The sequence below is a fragment of the Carettochelys insculpta genome, chromosome 22 (genome assembly GCF_033958435.1).
Source record: "Carettochelys insculpta isolate YL-2023 chromosome 22, ASM3395843v1, whole genome shotgun sequence".
Lineage (NCBI taxonomy): Eukaryota > Metazoa > Chordata > Testudines > Carettochelyidae > Carettochelys > Carettochelys insculpta.
In genome coordinates, this window is record NC_134158.1 from 5,038,304 (window position 1) to 5,058,725 (window position 20,422).

At 53.9% G+C, this 20,422-nt stretch overlaps 1 long non-coding RNA gene and 1 other non-coding gene across 2 annotated transcripts; both read left to right on the top strand.

Moving 5' to 3' along the window:
* Positions 1 to 934: 934 nt before the first annotated feature.
* On the top strand, positions 935 to 3,304 carry LOC142025010 (uncharacterized). Its single transcript, XR_012648574.1, has 3 exons — positions 935 to 976; positions 2,197 to 2,370; positions 3,074 to 3,304. It is a non-coding gene; the product is annotated as an uncharacterized LOC142025010 (long non-coding RNA).
* Positions 3,305 to 6,480: 3,176 nt separating this feature from the next.
* On the top strand, positions 6,481 to 6,671 carry LOC142025378 (U2 spliceosomal RNA). The gene has a single exon (XR_012648650.1). It is a non-coding gene; the product is annotated as a U2 spliceosomal RNA (small nuclear RNA).
* The last annotated feature ends 13,751 nt before the right edge of the window (positions 6,672 to 20,422 follow it).

The following is a 20,422-nucleotide window of genomic DNA, read 5'->3' on the forward strand; positions in this document are numbered from 1 at the left end:
CGTGCCCGCAGCCGGCGCGTCCCAGCCCGGCCCCTCGGGCCCCGGGGGAGGTGAAGCGCCGCTTCCCGCCGCCGCGGCTGAGGAGCCGCTGGAGCACGTGACACCCCCCCCGCCCCCCCCCCCCCAAGGCAGGAGCGTTTCGCGCCCAGGAGACGGGACAGAACCGCCCCCCCCACCCCCCGCAGAGGGCGCCCGCGGCCGGACCACACACCCCTCCCCCCGCTGGGCCCGAGCTGAGCCCCGGGGGGACCGAGCGCCCCCCCCATTACCCCGGGTCCGTGTCCCCCCCACGGGTTGAGCGACCCCCCCCAATAACTTGTCCCGTCCCTCCCCCGGCCCGGGACCCCGACACTCACGGCCGGGCGGGGCTGTACGAAACACCCCCGCGCAGCTCGGGCTTTGCCCCGCCCCCCGTACCGCGCATGCGCAGTGAGCGCGGCGGGAGCTGCTGCGCGGAATGACCCTGCCGGGGCTGTGGCGACCGCTGCCCGCTCGGCGCCCACGTGACAAAGCGCTGCGGGAGGGGGGGGGGTCAGAGCCCCCTAGAGCCCCACGGGGGGGACAGTCCCCAGGGGTGAGCCCCGCCCCCGCCGCGTGCGCGGCCCCGTCCGGGAGCCCCGCCCCCCAGCGCGCTCAGAGGGCGGGACAGGGCTGTTGTCACCCGCGTCCGGCCCGGCCCTGCAGCGGGTGTGTGCGGTGTCCTGCCCCCCCCCTTCCCCGCCCCGCCCGTCGGTGTGACACTGTCACACCCGGTAGACACCCGCCACGTGCACGTCACGTGTTCCCGGTGCAGCCCCGGGGCGCCCAGCGCCGCCTCCCACGGGCGGCACCGGACAGCACCAGGGCCGGGGGGCGCGGCCACAACGGCGCTGCCACCGCCGCCCTGCGCTGCACCTGGGCCGGGCCGGGCTGGGCTGGGACCCAGCCGCTGCCTGCGGGGAGCGCTCCGGCACTGCCACGTGTCCTGAGCCCATGAGTGAGTGACCAGGGGGCTGGGCTGGGCAGGAAGTGCCGTGCAGGGCTCAGTGTGTGGGGCTGTGAAATGGGTGTCTGGTTCAGAGGCTGGCTTTAGGATGGGGGGGAGGGGCAGTGCAGCGGGGTTGGGAGGGGCGGGGTGTCTATTTCCATCTCCCAAAGGAGGGTGACATCTCATGGGTACATTATTGTAGGAGCAGAGGGAGATCTCGCAGTTGAAGCAGGGGCAGGGCTGGGCACCAGGACTCCTGGGTTCTCTTCTCAGCTCTGGGAGGGCAGTGGGGTCGAGTGGTTTGAGCTCTGGCCTGCTCTCCCTCACTTCCCTGTCGCTCTGCGCCTCGGTTTCCCTTGGTGAGTGAGGACACGTTCCCAGCAACCCAGGGAACGGGGCAGTCCGGATAATTCACCGAGAAGGGCTTCATGCCACTATCGTGAGCGTACTCGAGATACACCAAGGAGCATGGGGGTTACTGCAGCCCATTGGGCTGCCCCACAGCTCCGACAAGCTGCCTCAGAGCAAGTGAGGGGGAGACTTCCCCTTGACCGGCCAACGTGTGTCAAAATGTCGCCTGCCTCAGCTCCCCGAGGCCTGTGACAGACAAGAGCTGCCTTCCCCCCCACAGGCACCCCATGGGCCGGGTTTGCCCCTACGGAACCCCTCAGGGTAAACTGAGGCACAGGGAGGGAGTCGTGAGTAGCTTGAGCTGAGCTGGGGAAGCAGCGCTGTCTCCCACCTGCCCCTGCCTGCTCTCCAGCCCTGGCAGGCCCCTCATGCCCCGGCCGCCCCTTGCAAGGGAAGGGACACGACCCAACTGGATTTCTGGCCATGGAGCTCTGTGCTCCCACTGGAGATCCACCCAGTGGGACTCAGCCACTCATGTCCCTTTGAACACCCAGACCTGCTTCTTTGCCCTCTGGGGAAGGAGGGGGATGAAGGGGCTGGAGCACATGACCTATGAGGAGAAGCTGAGGGATTTGGGTTTATTTAGTTTCCTGAAGAGAAGACTGGGGAGCGATTTGATAGCAGCCTTCAACTACCCAAAGGGGATGCTCTGGGGGGGTTGATCCTGCTTTAGGCAGGGGGCTGGACTAGACGACCTCCTGAGGTCCCCTCCGGCCCTCGGATTCTGTGATTCTGATCTGTCTGCCTTTTCCAGATGGATTAGATCCTTTTCCAGTCGATTGATTCTCATCTGATTTTACCCGTTTTATCATCTTCAGCCCTCTCCTCCTGAGTAGAACACAGAGAATCCCTATTTATCGACCCTCCCGTAAGAGATGCCTGTGTCCAATCCACACGCTCCTCTGCGCCCGTCGGCTCCCCCCAGCCCTTCGCTTCAAAACTGCTCTGCGACATCTCAGTGTGAAGTGCCAGCAGCCTGGTTCCGTTTTGGGGTAGGTGGGGCCCATCCCCCCCGTACAGCCTCCCGCTTCTCCAAAAGTGTCCCCAGTTCCTAATGAATGTGAACCTCTCTGCCCGGCCCCATCCTCTCACCCCTGCGCTGAGACTCTGCAGTCCTCCCTGCTCACCTGGCCCTGCCCGTGGAAGTGGGAGCGTTTCAGAGAGCGCTGCCGTAGAGGGCCTGGATTACAATCGCTCCAGGATCGCTCCAGGTCTCTTCCAGTTCTGTGACCACCCCGGAGCGCTTGGGCGGCTGCCCAGGAAAGATTCAGGGCCACTCAGCTGGTTTGCAGAGCACCCAGCGCTGGCAGCCTGTGTTTCTATTGCAGGCGCACAGCCACACAGGCTTTGGTGCACATAGACGTTTTATTCTGCCGCTGGAGGGGAACAATGGTGAGGAGGGAGAGGTCAGTGGTTAGAGCGTTGGCCTGGTAAACCCAGGGCTGTGGGATTAACCCTTCAGAAGGGCCTTCAAGGGTCTGGGGCAGGATAGATTGAAAAAACCCCAAAACTATCAGGCCTGGTGATGGGTGCTAGTAGTATAAGGGATCTACCATCAATCTTTAGCCACGCCCCTTTTCCTTTTAGCCACGCCCCTTTCACCAGAAGCCCCACCCCAGCCCTTTTAGCTCCGCCCATCCCTTTCACCAGAAGTCCCACCCCCTTAACCCTTTTGCCCCTCCTTCCTGTCACCAGAAGTTCCTCCCCAACTCCTTTAGGCCCGCCCCCTGTCACCGGAAGACGTGCCCTTCGGGGGTAGGAGTACATCTGGGTCAAGTGAGACTGGAAGGAAAGGGTGTCATGCGACCCCTCGAAGGACTCGCCCCTCCACCAATCGGAGCACAGCGCTACCCCCAGAAAGAGGCCATCTTCTTCCAAGAGCGCGTGTTTCAGAAATGTGCAAATGCTGAGCGGAAAGATGGACACTTTCACCACCCCTGCCAGGAGTTCGGACGTTGTTCATGTGCCGACGGGTCTCCGCCGCATGTGGAGAAAGTGTCCGCATCCGCGGCAGCTGCGAGGGGGAGGCGGTAGCCGAGGGGAGCCCTTTGGCCTAACCCTTGTTGACGGATACACCGGAACCCGACCCCCCGAAACCCAACCGCTCTCGAGGCGGCCCGACAAGGTAGACGGCCTCTCTTTGTCCACCCCTCCGGAGGAAGGCGGCCGCAGGGTTGAAGGAGTCAGACAAAGAGAACGGAAAAGAAGCCAAAGAGGTAAGAAACGAATGAGCGAGGTTGGGGGGTCGTGTAAAGGGATTTTGTAAAAAACCTAAAAAGACCACAGGATCGTACATTATTTTCTTTCTGGGAATCTCTCCAGAGCTCGACAAGGTCTTCCCTGAGGACCCAGAGCCCCAGGACGACGTTGTGTCAGAGAACGAAGATGAAACGGGCCCACCTTGGTTTGCTCAACACCGATACAAACCACTGAAGATGATGCGAAGGACGATGGCTACGAGGAATTTAGAAGGAGGCTTGGTATGGAAGTGGCTGAGCCAGTCCATGTCATCAGTGTAAAAAAGGTCTGCCTTCGATTGTACGCATTGTTGTTTATGCCACACCCGCTCACGACACTGTTCTAAAGCACTGCCTCCGGGAAAAGCTTTTTGAAGACTGTGAGGGCTGTGTCATAGGTGCACCAGGCCAAAGGCACCAGGACTTGGTGGCCCCTTAGAGACTAACACAGATTTTGGAGCATATGCTTCAAAATGTCTCTCGAAAAAATTCTGTCTGAATTGTTATGGGCCTGGAGCTTCAGGCACCTCAGTCCCCTCCTTAATAGGGCCCTGGGCACGTCCAGCGCCCTCTCACCTGCAGCAGCTCCAGCGCCGGCTGCTGACACGTCCCCTCCAGCTGTGTGTTGAGGGCGCCAGTCCGGGAAATCTTCTCCCCCAGCTGGGTGGCATTTTCCTCCCCCCTCGGCCCGATCTCCTGGGCCAGCTCTCCCAGTCGTGCCAGCAGGAGGCGCTCTTGTTCAGCCAGGAACTCCCACGCCACCAGCTGCCTCTCCATGGCCGTCTGCCGCTGGGGTGCGCAGAGGGGGCCGGGCTGGCCACGGGGAGAGGGGACGCAGGACGTGGGCTGTTCCGCGCTGCCCGGGGCTTTTCATTCACAACTCAGCCGGGCCTAGCCAGCTAGCAGCCCCCGAAAGAAGGCAGCCCCAGCGACTCCTGTGAGGAGCAGCGAACAGGAGCAGCTCACAGGCAGCTCGCCTTTGGGAGGAGCCACATACCTGTTTTCACCTTTCTTGCATGGGGTTTCTCTTGTGCCCTCCAAGGCGGCACTAGAAACAAATAAGGGATCTCTGTCAAGGGAGAAATGGAGAGTGACACGGCTGGGGAGAGCTCTGGTGTTGTGACCTGCGTGGCATGTGCCGTGTTTTGTCTTCCTCCCGAATGATAGAAGGGATTTTCTCTGGCCCAAGGGTAAGCTGGGAGCCATTTTAGAAGAGAAGGTGAAAGGACTTGAGGCACAAATCCCAACCCTCAGGTCCATCAGAGAAGGTGAAGACTTTCTGGACAGAAGGCAACAGATAATACTGCAGGTACAGCAGGCTGCCCAAAACAAGGAGGAGAACTGGAAGCGTGTTACCTCCAGGAGGAGGAGAAAACCAGTTCAAGCCTCTCCAATTGCCGTGGAGGTTAAGTAGCTGCTTTCAGCCTCTCTCTGAAATCACAGAGCAGCAGCTTGGGCCTTGCAGAGCTGAAATCACAGGGTTGTGCCTCAGGGCAATCCCCAGCAGTGTGATTGCTCAGGGAGGGACGATGGCAGTGGATGAGAGCAGGGGGTTGCTGCCGAGGTGTGTGGTTGACACCGGTTCTGCGGTCCGGTGGTCTGATGGTGTGAAGAAGTGGGTCTGTCCCACCAAAGCTCACCTAATACATTATTTTGCTAGTCTTTAAAGTGCATGATGGGGTCAAATTTAGCTACGACAGATGAGGAAAAGGGATCTTGGAGTTATAGTGGATAGTTCTCTGAAGACATCCACGCAGTGTGCAGCAGCAGTTAGTAAGGCAAATAGGATGTTAGGAATTATTAAAAAAGGGGATCGATAATAAGACAAAAGATATCCTACTTCCCCTATATAAAACTATGGTACGCCCACATCGTGAGCACTGCGTGCAGCTGTGGTCTCCTCACCTCAGAAAAGATATATTGGCATTAGAAAAGGTTCAGAAAAGGGCGACTAAGATGATTAGGGCTTGGAACGGGTCCCATATGGGGAGAGGCTAGAGAGACTGGGACTTTTCAGTTTGGAAAAGAGGCGATTGAGGGGCGATACGATAGAGGTATATAAAATCATGAATGGTGTGGAGAAAGTGAATATAGAAAAATTATTTACCTTTTCCAATAATACAAGAACTAGGGGACACCAAATGAAATTGATGGGTAGTAGGTTCAAAACTAATAAAAGGAATTTTTCTTCACACAGCGCACAGTCAACCTGTGGAACTCCTTGCCCGAGGAGGCTGTGAAGGCCAGGACTCTATTAGGGTTTAAAAAAGAGCTTGATAAAATTTTGCAGGTTAGGTCCATAAATGGCTATTAGCCAGGGATGAAGTATGGTGCCCTGGCCTTCAGAACAAAGGCAGGAGATGGATGGCAGGAGATAAATCACTTGATCATTGTCTTCTGTTCTCCTTCTCTGGGGCACCTGGCATTGGCCACCCTCGGCAGATGGGGTGCTGGGCTGGATGGACCTTTGGTCTGACCCAGTATGGCCATTCTTATGTTCTTATGCTACTTGACTACGTTTTGTTTTGGTTCTGCAGTCCATACAGGGTTAACAGCTCGATGGCGTCATCGCGCTGCAGCGAGGGGACAGGCTTCATGCAGATTATGTGATCACTTAGGCAGCGAAACAACCACCACAGAGGCAGCTCGCAGGTCCGGTGGAATAACTCGTTTTAAAGCTGAATTATCTGGTGGGAGAGGTTTTGCTTTGACCAGCTACAAAGGAGCTGCAGGATGAAGAAAGTAGGTGTACTTGCCGATCTGTAAAAATCTTGTTGCAAGGCTCACGTGTTGCATTCGGGTGACTCGTCGTGATGTGTAAAAGTGTCCAGATGGGTGGGCTGCGTAAAATTTTCCCAAAATTGTATCGCTTCTCGGCCTTTTGGCTAAGATCAAGTGTAGTATCTGTTCTTATCAGTTTAATATCTGATACGTTCTCTATCTGAGGACTATATATTAAATGGATTTTTGGAACAGGGAGATGGAATAGGAGCTTGCTCCATCCACTCCACGCATCGACCTGGTATTGCAGTACTTCCAGAAACGGTGCACCTCCTTTTGGGGGGGGAATACTCTTGGTAAAAAAGTAGAATTCAACTCTAAAGGTGTTGTCTTTCTGAACCAAAAACAGAGTTCTTTGTATGTAAACTTGTTGTAAGAATCACTTATGCTTTTATGTTCATGTTGGGTTTTTACTTGCCCAAAACTTTGAAATTACCATAGAAATGATTATTATAAAAACTACTAAGAAAACACTGAAATACATATTTAGCATTTCTAAAAGCAGTTAAATGCATATTTAGCACCTCATTAGCAAGGGCAGGGTTGGGGTACTTTGGAATTGCGGCGTTGGTTTAGGTGGGGGTCTTTTCCAAAAGAACCCCGGCAACTTCGAAATCCCCTTATTCCTATCAGCAAATTAAAATAAGGGGATTTCCACATCTGGACCAGCTGCGCAGCGCAAGCTGCTGCAATTTCCAAGTGCTGCCCCCCACCCCGCCCCCCCGCATTCTAAAGAGAGTCTCATTAGTAATCTTCAAAATGGCTATTTGCATGGACATTTTGAAGTTTTGGGCTAGTGTAGACAAAGCCACTTTGTTTTATGTGACTCTTGATTTCTCCCCTTCCTACCGCTCTTCTGATGTGCCCACTTTGATCCCGATTTTTCTGATTAGTCAACCTTGATGATTAGTTTTGGTTGTCTGTGCCTTAAATATTGAGTCTTATGGTCTGAAGACGTGGGTCTATTCCAGAAAAGCTCACCCCTTAATAAATTATTTTGTTAGCCTTCAAAATGCTAAGAGACTGCCCTTTTTTTTTTTTTTTTTGCAGAGAAAAGAATCCAAGTGTTTGTGAGAGGCAGGTCTGCTCTAGGTCAGCAGGCCTCCAGGGCTGGTGAAAGCAGAGGGCTGCAACTCCCCTTCATCAGCACTCCCATGAGAAAAATTGTTCCAGTCCCCCTGGTCAGACCTGGTTTGGTTAACCAATAAGAACAGATTGAAAGTTTTTGATTGTGCAGGTTTAAGACTAAGAGGAGACGCAACTGAAGACAGTTGGCAGTTTTTCCATGGGCCGTTATTAAGGGCCTAAAAGCAAGCAAGCTGCACCCCTGTAGTATAAAACTCTCTCAGTTCTGTGTAATGTTCACCTGTATCTGACATTGAATTCAGTGTGATGGTTTTGAAATTAACTTGCTGTTCAGTCTCAGTACTGATTGTATCTGTGCTAATGAAAGCTCCTTGTTGTGTGAGTGAGAATGGATGCTGTATGTGTGCGAGACTGTCACCAGCTGTTCCAGGAAGCGATCAGGACAGACCCTTAGCGCTGCAGATCATTACAAGGTGAGCAGTGGGCAACTCTAGAGAAGGAGAGAGGCAGTGAGAAACAGTCCTCAGTCAGCAGTAGCAGGCTGAGCCAATAGAAGAAGAGCCTGTAGAGTGAGAGGGAAAAGGCGAGCAGTGGGCGCATTGCCACCTAGAAAGGCGAGCGCACTCTGGGATGAAGCGGGACTTTGCCCACGAGAGCTTATGCTCCAGAATGTTAGTCTCTGAGGTGCCCCAGGACTTGTTCTTACAGTGCACGGCAGGGCAGTCCCAAGGGGTTATTAACCCTGAGCAAAATGCAAGTCCCCTCTCTCATGCGCTCTGCTCCTGCTTGTCCCCCTCCCTGCCCCCGCTCCCCCCAGCTGTTGGTCACCCCTTGGAAACAAGGCTGGGATGTTGGCCCAGCTGGGTTGATGCTTCCTCTGTAAAACCCGGGCTCAGACTCAGCATTGCCGCTAACTTTTCCCAGGCACCTGTGAAATGAATTTGTTCCCTGCACCCCTCATGTGAAATGTGACAAGTCCCCTCCATATTAGTAGTCTGACAAAGCGTGGGGGGGAGGCCAAGGGGTTTGGCGTGTGGGCGGGGGGCTCAGGGCTGGTGCAGAGGGTTGGGGGTGAGGGTGCTGCCTGGGCATGCGGGCTCTGGGGTGGAGCCAGGTCTAAAGGGCTTGGGGTGCTGGCTGGCCCCGGGCTACAGCAGAGAGGACCCCCCCCAGCTCTCCCCCCAACACAGCCCCCAGGCTGAGGCAGGGGGAGGCGCCACATGGGGCTGGGCTGGGAGATCGGCATCCCTCCCCTGCCCTCAGTGGGTCTGGGACTGATGGGGGCTTCCCTGGGCCGGGGGGTTCCCCAGCTGCAGCAGGTCCCTGCCAGGCTGGGGCACCTTTCCCCTGACCGCGGCAGGCTCGGGCCAGTTGGGTCCCGCAGCGCCCTGCTTGCAGGGGACGTCGCCCCAGGTGACCTCCGAGAGCAGCGTTCACCCCCAGCGGGGCTAAGCGGCGCCACGTGTCCCCCACCCCCGGGAGCAGCCCCAGCTCCTCGCCCCCACCAGGAGGCCCGGCCCTGGCACAGCAGAGCTCCCCGCACAGCGGCCAACGCCCCATTAGCTCAGCGCCCCGGAAGGGGCTGGCTGGGGAGCCCCGTTACTCCTGGAACAGCAGCCGGGTGAGGCAGGGCACATCCCCTTCGCGTCCCTCTTCCTCAGGGTGTACGGGAGCTATTATTCCCCTCTGCTCATAGGCGTAAAGAGACTTTGAAGTAGGCAGGATCCTTTTGTAAAGGAGCCTCGTCTGGACGAACTGCGTACCCGGTGTGGGGGTGGGGCACCACCCGTGAGGTGCAGCATGGTCCAAGAATCAGAAGAGTGCATGAGGTAGTGGGTGCGACATTCCCCAACGTGGGGTCCATCTTTTCATTCCATGGTTGGCCAAGATGGAAGGGAAGTGGAACTTCAGCAATAGTTCAAAAGGTGGGTGGAAGCCAATGCTTCCACTTAGCCCAGTCCTGTATCGTGTTCGTCATCTCGTCACGTGTCCTCGTTACCCATATTCCGTGTTGGCTGGGTCGTGGTCGATGAGTGGAAAGGGAATGAGGGAGGAACGCACTGCGAAGGGAGGCAGAGAGGAAAAGAAAAAAAGAAAAGGGAGGCTAGGGAAAGGGTAAAGAGATGGCTTCTCTCTGTGTAGTAGGGCCCGTTAGATGAGTTCTGGGTAGTTGGGCAGTTATTTGTCCTGATATTGGCGGAGGCCTGTAATATGCTCTGTGTAGACGGCCTGGGACCATCTGATGGCATCTGACACCATTAGCTGTCGCGTGAGGCGGGCATAGTGGCGGCTGCTGCCGCAGGCCTCGAGGACCATTTTGTTCTGGGGGTCCCAGGCCCCCAGGGCACCCACCAGCAGGGCATGTACCTCCACTTTGTAGCCCTGTGTCCTTAGTGTATTTGCTAGCGGTGTGTATTTATCTAGCGTCTTTGCCCTTGCTTCCCGGAAGGCCACTGACAGGTTTTCGAAGGGGATGGAGACATCCACCATGGTGATCGTCTTTGCCTGCTCGTTAGTTATTACGATGTCTGGTCTGAGCAGGCTTTTGGTGTCCGGGATGATGCAGTCCACTGTCACTCCACCCAGGGCTGCCGGGAGGGCCTCGATAAATCAATCTAGGATTGCGTTATGCTGTAGTTGCCAGGTCCTGGAGAGAACCAGACATCCACAGAGAACATGGCACAGAGTATCCTTAGAGTATCCACATCCTCTGTTACAGTTCCCATGCTGGATGGCTCTGTTGAGATGGATGCAGTTCAACCACGCACAGTGTATAAAATACCATTGTGCAAAACAGATAAAGTTACTGGCTAACAAAAAAGTAGGCCAAGATTACTGACACTTCATTTGCAGGTGATCTCAAATACTACACTTGACCTTGACCTTTCTTTCTTTCTTTCTTTTATTTATATTTTTTAAAAAAAAAAAGGGGGAGTGACTTAATGCTATGAACATTTTACACAGCCCACCTGTCTGGACACTTTTGTATGTCATGACGACTAAAGCCAATGCATCACATGTGAGCATTGCAACAAGATTTTCACAGATTGGCAAGTACACCGACGTTCTTCATCCTGCAGCTCCTTTCTAGCTGGTCAAAGCAAAACCTCTCCCACCAGATAATTCAGCTCTAAAACAAGTTATTCCACCAGACCTGTGAGCTGCATCTGTGGTGGTGGTTTCTCTCCCGAAGCGATCAGCTAATCTGCATAAAGCCCGACCCCTCGCTGCAGCATGCTGATCCCATCGAGCTGTTAACCCTGTATGGACTGCAGAACCAAAACAAAAAGCAGTCAAGTAGCACTTTAAAGACTAGCAAAATAATTTATTCGGTGAGCTTTGGTGGGACAGACCTACTTCTTCAGAGCATCAGACCACCGGACTGCAGAACCGGTGTCAACCACACACCTTGGCAGCCACCAAAAGTGTTCAATCAGGCGCCAGCAAGGACAAAGAAGAGAAAAATCAGACTGGAGCAGAAAGGAGGAAGAAGAGCAGAATTCAGCCAGGCGTGTGGCAGGAGCAGGGAACCTTTGCGGGGCTGGAGGCCGCTGACTACAGAAAATGGTAGAGGCCTCAAGTGACAAGGAAACCACAAAGTAAAACAAAAAAGATACCGCAACGCAGCCCCAAATGATGAGAAAAAACCTGCACAGACACGCCCCCCAAAGCAGCCTGGAGGGGGAAACAGCCGCCCCCCCCCCCCCAAAAGCCAACCTGCGGGCAATGCGGAGGCAGCTCCAGGGGGATAGCTCTGTGGAGCCTGCCCCCCACATCACCTGCCCCCCCAGAGTCTGCCCCTCCTTATACCGCCTACGCTCTGCAGGCAGCTGCTGTAGAGGGACAGCCTCTCGGACCCTCACTCCCTGCCCACGCAGCCCGCAGGGGAGCGGGAGCCCCATGGAGACTGGTGGGCAGCTCCCAGAGCCTGCCCCACCCCACAGCCTGCCCACCATATGAAGGCCACAGGTGAGTTGGGGTAGCCCCAGAGTATCACCACCAGCTGGAGGAGGGGGCTGCAGAGAGAGGGCTGGAGCCCGGTTCTCCTTTCCCTTCCCCTGACAGCGAGTGTAGCAGAAAGGTGTGTTTGGTTAGTGTTGGTTTTGTGTATGATGTACAGTTTCATGTCTGAGGACTTGCGTATAAATTCTGCAGTTTCTATTTCCCTCTGTGTCACTCAGGGTTAGATAGTACGTACTGTAAGGCCTTGCTCCCTCCTAGCATTGCAGTTAAGTTGTATCCCTTGTCTGCATCACAACTCAGTTGTGTCTATAGTAAGTAGAGGCCCAGTATGAGGCCTTAGGCCTGAACTAAAGTAATGGTCAAGCCTTTGCTAACAGAAAGCAAAGTGCAGCTGTGCGCTGAAGGGATGCATTGCTCACAGACGCTGGCATGAAGAGGGCTGATGGGGCATAAACAGAGCTACCCAGCATATTGAAGTATGAACATGGCACCAGAACACCCGACCCTGGAACATTCCACAGAGAAGAAAGAACAGGCCGACCCATCCCAGTGACAGGGGCAGAAGGGTAACATGATGGATAGAGTTGTTTTGTTCGAACCAACATGTACAAGGTGAGAGGCGGCACCTGACTACGTACAAAGGGTTGTACCTCAGTACGCCAGGAGTGATGTGTGAATTGTTTGTACCTGTGTATAAGAATGTACTCCTGGGGTGTAGTCTGGGTCCGGCCAAGGGGGCAGTGGAAAGTCCTGCCACTGACTGAGCCGAGTCCGTTGACCGTGGGTGCATATTTGTAGTATGCCCTGACTTAGACTAAGAAGTCTACAGGGAACTACTATTGCGTCCAATACGGCAATAAACCTGGCCGACGTGCCTTCGCACCTTACTAGACTCTGTGGTCATTGGGGGTTCTCTTCGGGTCTGCTGTGTCGGCTATCTGCAGAGCTGGGGCAGCGCACAGAGGGAACACGCGCACGCAGCCGAGTGATACCAACACTAGAGAGAGCAGAGCACCGCGCTGGTAGCATCTGACAACAGAGGTGATCAAAAACAAGTTGAGCCGCTTGTCACAGCTGCAAGATAGTCTTATTCAAAAGCAGGTGCATGCCAATATGGATCTGGTCCAAATAGGTTCGGGAAACTTGAAAGCTAGATGGAAAGTGTGGCAGTGGCTGAACTCTATCACCTGGTTGCTAAACAAGAAAGAGATGGAATTAGGAAATAAAACTGCCCTGGTGACTGGGTGTACTGAAATGCAGATTCTCAGCTTAGTGACGCTGGAAGGTGAAATGTATTGGGTGTTATCTGGGAATGTTAAGGTTTTAGCGCATCTCCTGAAACAACACCTATAAATATGATGGATACAATACGTCTCCAGCATGGTTAAACCTGATTTACAATTTGGTGAAATTGTTGTTAAAATTGTTCCCCAGCAGTCTGTGGAGACAGACCTGGGGAAGGGAGTAACCCCTGTCATTGTCATCTAGGATGAGCTGTAAATCCCTGAAGAAGTGCTGGAGAGATTTTAGCTGGGGGCTGTACATGGGGGTCTGTGGTTCTCTTTGATGGATCTGTCCAGTAGCAGGTGACGTCTTACACACACAGACCCAACTAGCTCCTGAAAGCTCCTTGGGACAAGTGGATGCTCATGTGCCTGTGAAGCCTCAGTGACCCTCCACATCAGGACCAGAGCCCTAGTGGCACGTTTTTCACCAAAGCCTCCAGGGCGGAATTGTTACCACTGGCACCTTCCAATTCAGCAAACAACCGAGTCAGTTCCAGGAAGGGAAAAACGCCCAGCACTTGCTGAAGGTGGGGTACAGTGTGAGCTCAGGAAAGGGAAACTCACCCTGTTCCCCAGCCCAGAGGGAGCCATGGCTGCAGGGAGCCCCCTGGAAAGTCTCCAGGAAGAAGCCACATGTCCCGTCTGTCTGGAGTATTTCACAGCCCCGGTCACTCTGGAGTGTGGGCACAACTTCTGCCGAGCCTGCATCAGCCAGTGCTGGGAGGGACCCGACCCAACCGCCTCCTGCCCTCAGTGCAGAAAACCTGTGCAACAGAGACACCTCCGGCCCAACAGGCAGCTGGCAAACATGGCAGAACTCGTCAAACGGCTGAGTTTGCAGGCAGCGAAGGGAGCAGGAGGGGACGGGGTGTGTGGGGAGCACCAGGAGGCTCTGAAACTCCTGCCCCTCAGGGTCTGAACTTCCACAGCCCAGGAACTGCCGCAGCTGCTGGAATTCCCACACGATTTTCTGCCTCTCGGTTTGTGTCTGTTTCTGTAGGAACACGGGAGGGCTGGTCAGGGACATGGGTGGAGCCTGGGCCCTGTCATGGGGAGCTGAGTGCGCTGGAGGGAGAAGGTCTTTGGAAAACCTGATATCTGACGTTTGACTCTATTCTGGGCATACAAGATAAAGGATTCTCTCACAGTTTCCCGTTTGGCCCCTCTTACCTCTGTAAGGGAGGTTTCCAGGCCTGTCATGCTCAACATATTCTGTCATTCATGGGCTGTGGAAGTTCAGACCCTGAGCGGCAGGAGGCCGGGCTCAGCGCAGCACTGACAGAGACGCAAGTGGAGAAAAAAGAAGGAAGTGTGTGTGAACAAAAGGAGCAGACGCAGCAGGCAGCACTGCCTGGGGACAGTCCGTTCCCTTGGGGAGGGTTTGTGGGAAAGGCACAAGGGACAGATACTAACTCATCCCCTGCAGTGGAATCCCTGCCCTGAGCCATTTACACTCTAGCTGCAATGGAAGCTCAGGGCTTGTCTGCACACGGCTCTAACCCACCAATCCCCGATCACAGAGACACTCACTAGCCCTCCTTCACCAAGGCCACACAGGAGTCTGCCTCCAAACAGACCTCCCTCTGCCAGCCCTGATGGTTCATAACAATCGGCACCTACCAGGTACTCCCGGCTCTTCTCTTCTCCAGTCGCTTTCAGTCCCAGCAGCTTTTCTCTCTCTTCTCTCAGAGTCTTCAAACGAGCCTGGATTTTTCCCTGAGGAAACAGAAAGGATTTGGGAGGTTTTACTTTGGGTCGAGAGGGGGGTGGCGCTGGGTATTCGCCCCCAGAACTCAAGATAACTGTTAATCTTTGTGAGGTCAATACTCCCCGGGAGAGGACACGTTATTAGTGCAGCCCCAGGGCTGGTCACAGCCAGACGTGTTACCAATTCACGTTAGGGCTTTTTAGTAATTTGCGAGAGATCTGGATTCTGCCCAAAGCTTTGTGGGTACTTGCGAATTGCCGAGAGGTGCAGCACATTCCAGGGCACTGGAGTCACATGGGGGTGAATCAGCTGCTCCATCTGAGCCCTGTTGTGGGTGAGCTGAGGGCACCTGAGGCCCACACAGCGTTCAGCCCAGCGACCTCCTCTAGTGCCGGCCGCAGCATCTGAGTTTAACCCCTCGTGGAGCTGCGCAGGAGTTCAGCCTCCCAGTGGGAACCTCCTCTCCCTGCTGGGCCTGGGGCCTTCAGCAGCGCGTCTTTCCCTCCCAACCGCTGCTCCTCTTCACTGCTCAGTGCTGGTGAGATGGGCGTCATCGAGTCACAGCTGCCTTTAAAGCAGGTAAAATCTTTTGGTGAAAAAGAATCGCATCCCTGCCTGGGTCTCCAGTAACGATCTCTGTGTTTCTTAGGACTTGTCTACACTGGTTTTGGTTTTGTTTGTTTGTTTTCCCAGAAAAGCCCCTTTATAGGTGGGGGGCAGATCCCACAAACCCCTGTGCCCACACTGCAAAGCTTGCTAGTCTGGTCTAACAGGGCATTTAACTCAAAATCGTAACTCCCCCAAAACAAACAACTTCCACTGACCTCCTCCCCCTTTCCAATTTGAAACTGACTCAGTGTGTACGAAGGAGAGGAAATTAAGACTTAATTGGCCTCTTTGGAGACACCTGGTTGTAGCTCTTATGTCAAATCTGGGCTCTCTCGTGTGAATGCTCCGTATTGAAATGCTCTGGCAGTGCGAGCACTCGTCTCAGAAATAACTTATTTAGCTGTTAGAACACTGAGATAAGTTACTGCTGAAAACCCTGCAGTGCGGACACAGCCTTAGGGCAGGTCTACACGGGTCACGGAAGGGACGATCTTCTGGGGCGTTGTTTTGCACCTGCGTGAAACGGCTCATTCTGGGGCCTAGGTTGCCCCCGGAGCTCCTTGCAAGCCGCACGGATGAAGGAATGCCGACCGGAGGAGCGCACCCATCGACATTTGGCAGTGAGGACAGGGACCAAAGTTGACGGCTGCAGAATTGATTTTCGGAATGCAATTGGTGAAACTAAAGTTGCGTAGCAGCCACTGACATTCCCAGTAAGAGCAGACGTAGCCTCAGGGGATGTCAGGCTATTTCGAAGGCAGGCTAGAAACAAAAAGTGAAGCTGGCCCAAATACTGGGCTGAAACACACCTATTGCTTAAATAGGCTCCCTCTTTCCCCACTCCTCCCCACAGGCATTCGTTAAGCATCCCCCCAAAATGGAGGCCTGCACCAGGTGACAGAGTTACATGTCTTTAAAGCAGCCATCTCCGAGACCTACAGATCAAAAGCCACTTACAAGCCCTCAGGTTAATTGCTGGGCCTGAGGAAAACTAACTCCAGAATCTCCAGCAATGGCTGTTTTTAGCACCTCTAATGCTAAACAAGCACACAGGGCGTATTTCCAACTACTCACAGGAATTACACACTCAGGAGGTCAGAACATTAAACATAATCGGTCACAAAACATCTTTTATTCAAAGCATCTCTAAGTTATACAGATTTACAGTCACAGCCCATTTTCCATACAGCACAGGGGGGAGGGGTGTCCCTCACAAAGACAAACTTAAAAACTTCCTTTGTTGCCTTTTTGCTATACTTCAGCATCACTAATTTGTACTGCAACTTTCAGGCCCTGAAGGCTGCACACACCGGAATGGTGCCATTGACTTGTCAGTAAAACGCAAAGTTATTACCCATCAGCCTGGACAGCAGCTCTGTACCTTGTACTCCTGGTCAGCCTCCTCTATGGGAACCACAGTGTGAGCGCAGTGAGCCTTGGATCTATCACACAGATGGGGGTTTGATCCTCTTCACAGAACAGTTTCAGAGCCTCCTGGTGCTCCCCACACACCCCGTCCCCTCCTGCTCCCTTCGCTGCCTGCAAACTCAGCCGTTTGACGAGTTCTGCCATGTTTGCCAGCTGCCTGTTGGGCCGGAGGTGTCTCTGTTGCACAGGTTTTCTGCACTGAGGGCAGGAGGCGGTTGGGTCGGGTCCCTCCCAGCACTGGCTGATGCAGGCTCGGCAGAAGTTGTGCCCACACTCCAGAGTGACCGGGGCTGTGAAATACTCCAGACAGACGGGACATGTGGCTTCTTCCTGGAGACTTTCCAGGGGGCTCCCTGCAGCCATGGCTCCCTCTGGGCTGGGGAACAGGGTGAGTTTCCCTTTCCTGAGCTCACACTGTACCCCACCTTCAGCAAGTGCTGGGCGTTTTTCCCTTCCTGGAACTGACTCGGTTGTTTGCTGAATTGGAAGGTGCCAGTGGTAACAATTCCGCCCTGGAGGCTTTGGTGAAAAACGTGCCACTAGGGCTCTGGTCCTGATGTGGAGGGTCACTGAGGCTTCACAGGCACATGAGCATCCACTTGTCCCAAGGAGCTTTCAGGAGCTAGTTGGGTCTGTGTGTGTAAGACGTCACCTGCTACTGGACAGATCCATCAAAGAGAACCACAGACCCCCATGTACAGCCCCCAGCTAAAATCTCTCCAGCACTTCTTCAGGGATTTACAGCTCATCCTAGATGACAATGACAGGGGTTACTCCCTTCCCCAGGTCTGTCTCCACAGACTGCTGGGGAACAATTTTAACAACAATTTCACCAAATTGTAAATCAGGTTTAACCATGCTGGAGACGTATTGTATCCATCATATTTATAGGTGTTGTTTCAGGAGATGCGCTAAAACCTTAACATTCCCAGATAACACCCAATACATTTCACCTTCCAGCGTCACTAAGCTGAGAATCTGCATTTCAGTACACCCAGTCACCAGGGCAGTTTTATTTCCTAATTCCATCTCTTTCTTGTTTAGCAACCAGGTGATAGAGTTCAGCCACTGCCACACTTTCCATCTAGCTTTCAAGTTTCCCGAACCTATTTGGACCAGATCCATATTGGCATGCACCTGCTTTTGAATAAGACTATCTTGCAGCTGTGACAAGCGGCTCAACTTGTTTTTGATCACCTCTGTTGTCAGATGCTACCAGCGCGGTGCTCTGCTCTCTCTAGTGTTGGTATCACTCGGCTGCGTGCGCGTGTTCCCTCTGTGCGCTGCCCCAGCTCTGCAGATAGCCGACACAGCAGACCCGAAGAGAACCCCCAATGACCACAGAGTCTAGTAAGGTGCGAAGGCACGTCGGCCAGGTTTATTGCCGTATTGGACGCAATAGTAGTTCCCTGTAGACTTCTTAGTCTAAGTCAGGGCATACTACAAATATGCACCCACGGTCAACGGACTCGGCTCAGTCAGTGGCAGGACTTTCCACTGCCCCCTTGGCCGGACCCAGACTACACCCCAGGAGTACATTCTTATACACAGGTACAAACAATTCACACATCACTCCTGACGTACTGAGGTACAACCCTTTGTACGTAGTCAGGTGCCGCCTCTCACCTTGTACATGTTGGTTCGAACAAAACAACTCTATCCATCATGTTACCCTTCTGCCCCTGTCACTGGGATGGGTCGGCCTGTTCTTTCTTCTCTGTGGAATGTTCCAGGGTCGGGTGTTCTGGTGCCATGTTCATACTTCAATATGCTGGGTAGCTCTGTTTATGCCCCATCAGCCCTCTTCATGCCAGCGTCTGTGAGCAATGCATCCCTTCAGCGCACAGCTGCACTTTGCTTTCTGTTAGCAAAGGCTTGACCATTACTTTAGTTCAGGCCTAAGGCCTCATACTGGGCCTCTACTTACTATAGACACAACTGAGTTGTGATGCAGACAAGGGATACAACTTAACTGCAATGCTAGGAGGGAGCAAGGCCTTACAGTACGTACTATCTAACCCTGAGTGACACAGAGGGAAATAGAAACTGCAGAATTTATACGCAAGTCCTCAGACATGAAACTGTACATCATACACAAAACCAACACTAACCAAACACACCTTTCTGCTACACTCGCTGTCAGGGGAAGGGAAAGGAGAACCGGGCTCCAGCCCTCTCTCTGCAGCCCCCTCCTCCAGCTGGTGGTGATACTCTGGGGCTACCCCAACTCACCTGTGGCCTTCATATGGTGGGCAGGCTGTGGGGTGGGGCAGGCTCTGGGAGCTGCCCACCAGTCTCCATGGGGCTCCCGCTCCCCTGCGGGCTGCGTGGGCAGGGAGTGAGGGTCCGAGAGGCTGTCCCTCTACAGCAGCTGCCTGCAGAGCGTAGGCGGTATAAGGAGGGGCAGACTCTGGGGGGGCAGGTGATGTGGGGGGCAGGCTCCACAGAGCTATCCCCCTGGAGCTGCCTCCGCATTGCCCGCAGGTTGGCTTTTGGGGGGGGGGGGGGCGGCTGTTTCCCCCTCCAGGCTGCTTTGGGGGGCGTGTCTGTGCAGGTTTTTTCTCATCATTTGGGGCTGCGTTGCGGTATCTTTTTTGTTTTACTTTGTGGTTTCCTTGTCACTTGAGGCCTCTACCATTTTCTGTAGTCAGCGGCCTCCAGCCCCGCAAAGGTTCCCTGCTCCTGCCACACGCCTGGCTGAATTCTGCTCTTCTTCCTCCTTTCTGCTCCAGTCTGATTTTTCTCTTCTTTGTCCTTGCTGGCGCCTGATTGAACACTCTTGGTGGCTGCCAAGGTGTGTGGTTGACACCGGTTCTGCAGTCCGGTGGTCTGATGGTCTGAAGAAGTAGGTCTGTCCCACCAAAGCTCACCGAATAAATTATTTTGCTAGTCTTTAAAGTGCTACTTGACTGCTTTTTGTTTTGGTTCTGCAGTCCATACAGGGTTAACAGCTCGATGGGATCAGCATGCTGCAGCGAGGGGTCGGGCTTTATGCAGATTAGCTGATCGCTTCGGGAGAGAAACAACCACCACAGATGCAGCTCACAGGTCTGGTGGAATAACTTGTTTTAGAGCTGAATTATCTGGTGGGAGAGGTTTTGCTTTGACCAGCTAGAAAGGAGCTGCAGGATGAAGAACGTCGGTGTACTTGCCAATCTGTGAAAATCTTGTTGCAATGCTCACATGTGATGCATTGGCTTTAGTCGTCATGACATACAAAAGTGTCCAGACAGGTGGGCTGTGTAAAATGTTCATAGCATTAAGTCACTCCCCCTTTTTTTTTTTAAAAAATATAAATAAAAGAAAGAAAGAAAGAAAGGTCAAGGTCAAGTGTAGTATTTGAGATCACCTGCAAATGAAGTGTCAGTAATCTTGGCCTACTTTTTTGTTAGCCAGTAACTTTATCTGTTTTGCACAATGGTATTTTATACACTGTGCGTGGTTGAACTGCATTCATCTCAACAGAGCCATCCAGCATGGGAACTGTAACAGAGGATGTGGATACTCTAAGGATACTCTGTGCCATGTTCTCTGTGGATGTCTGGTTCTCTCCAGGACCTGGCAACTACAGCATAACGCAATCCTAGATTGATTTATCGAGGCCCTCCCGGCAGCCCTGGGTGGAGTGACAGTGGACTGCATCATCCCGGACACCAAAAGCCTGCTCAGACCAGACATCGTAATAACTAACGAGCAGGCAAAGACGATCACCATGGTGGATGTCTCCATCCCCTTCGAAAACCTGTCAGTGGCCTTCCGGGAAGCAAGGGCAAAGACGCTAGATAAATACACACCGCTAGCAAATACACTAAGGACACAGGGCTACAAAGTGGAGGTACATGCCCTGCTGGTGGGTGCCCTGGGGGCCTGGGACCCCCAGAACAAAATGGTCCTCGAGGCCTGCGGCAGCAGCCGCCACTATGCCCGCCTCACGCGACAGCTAATG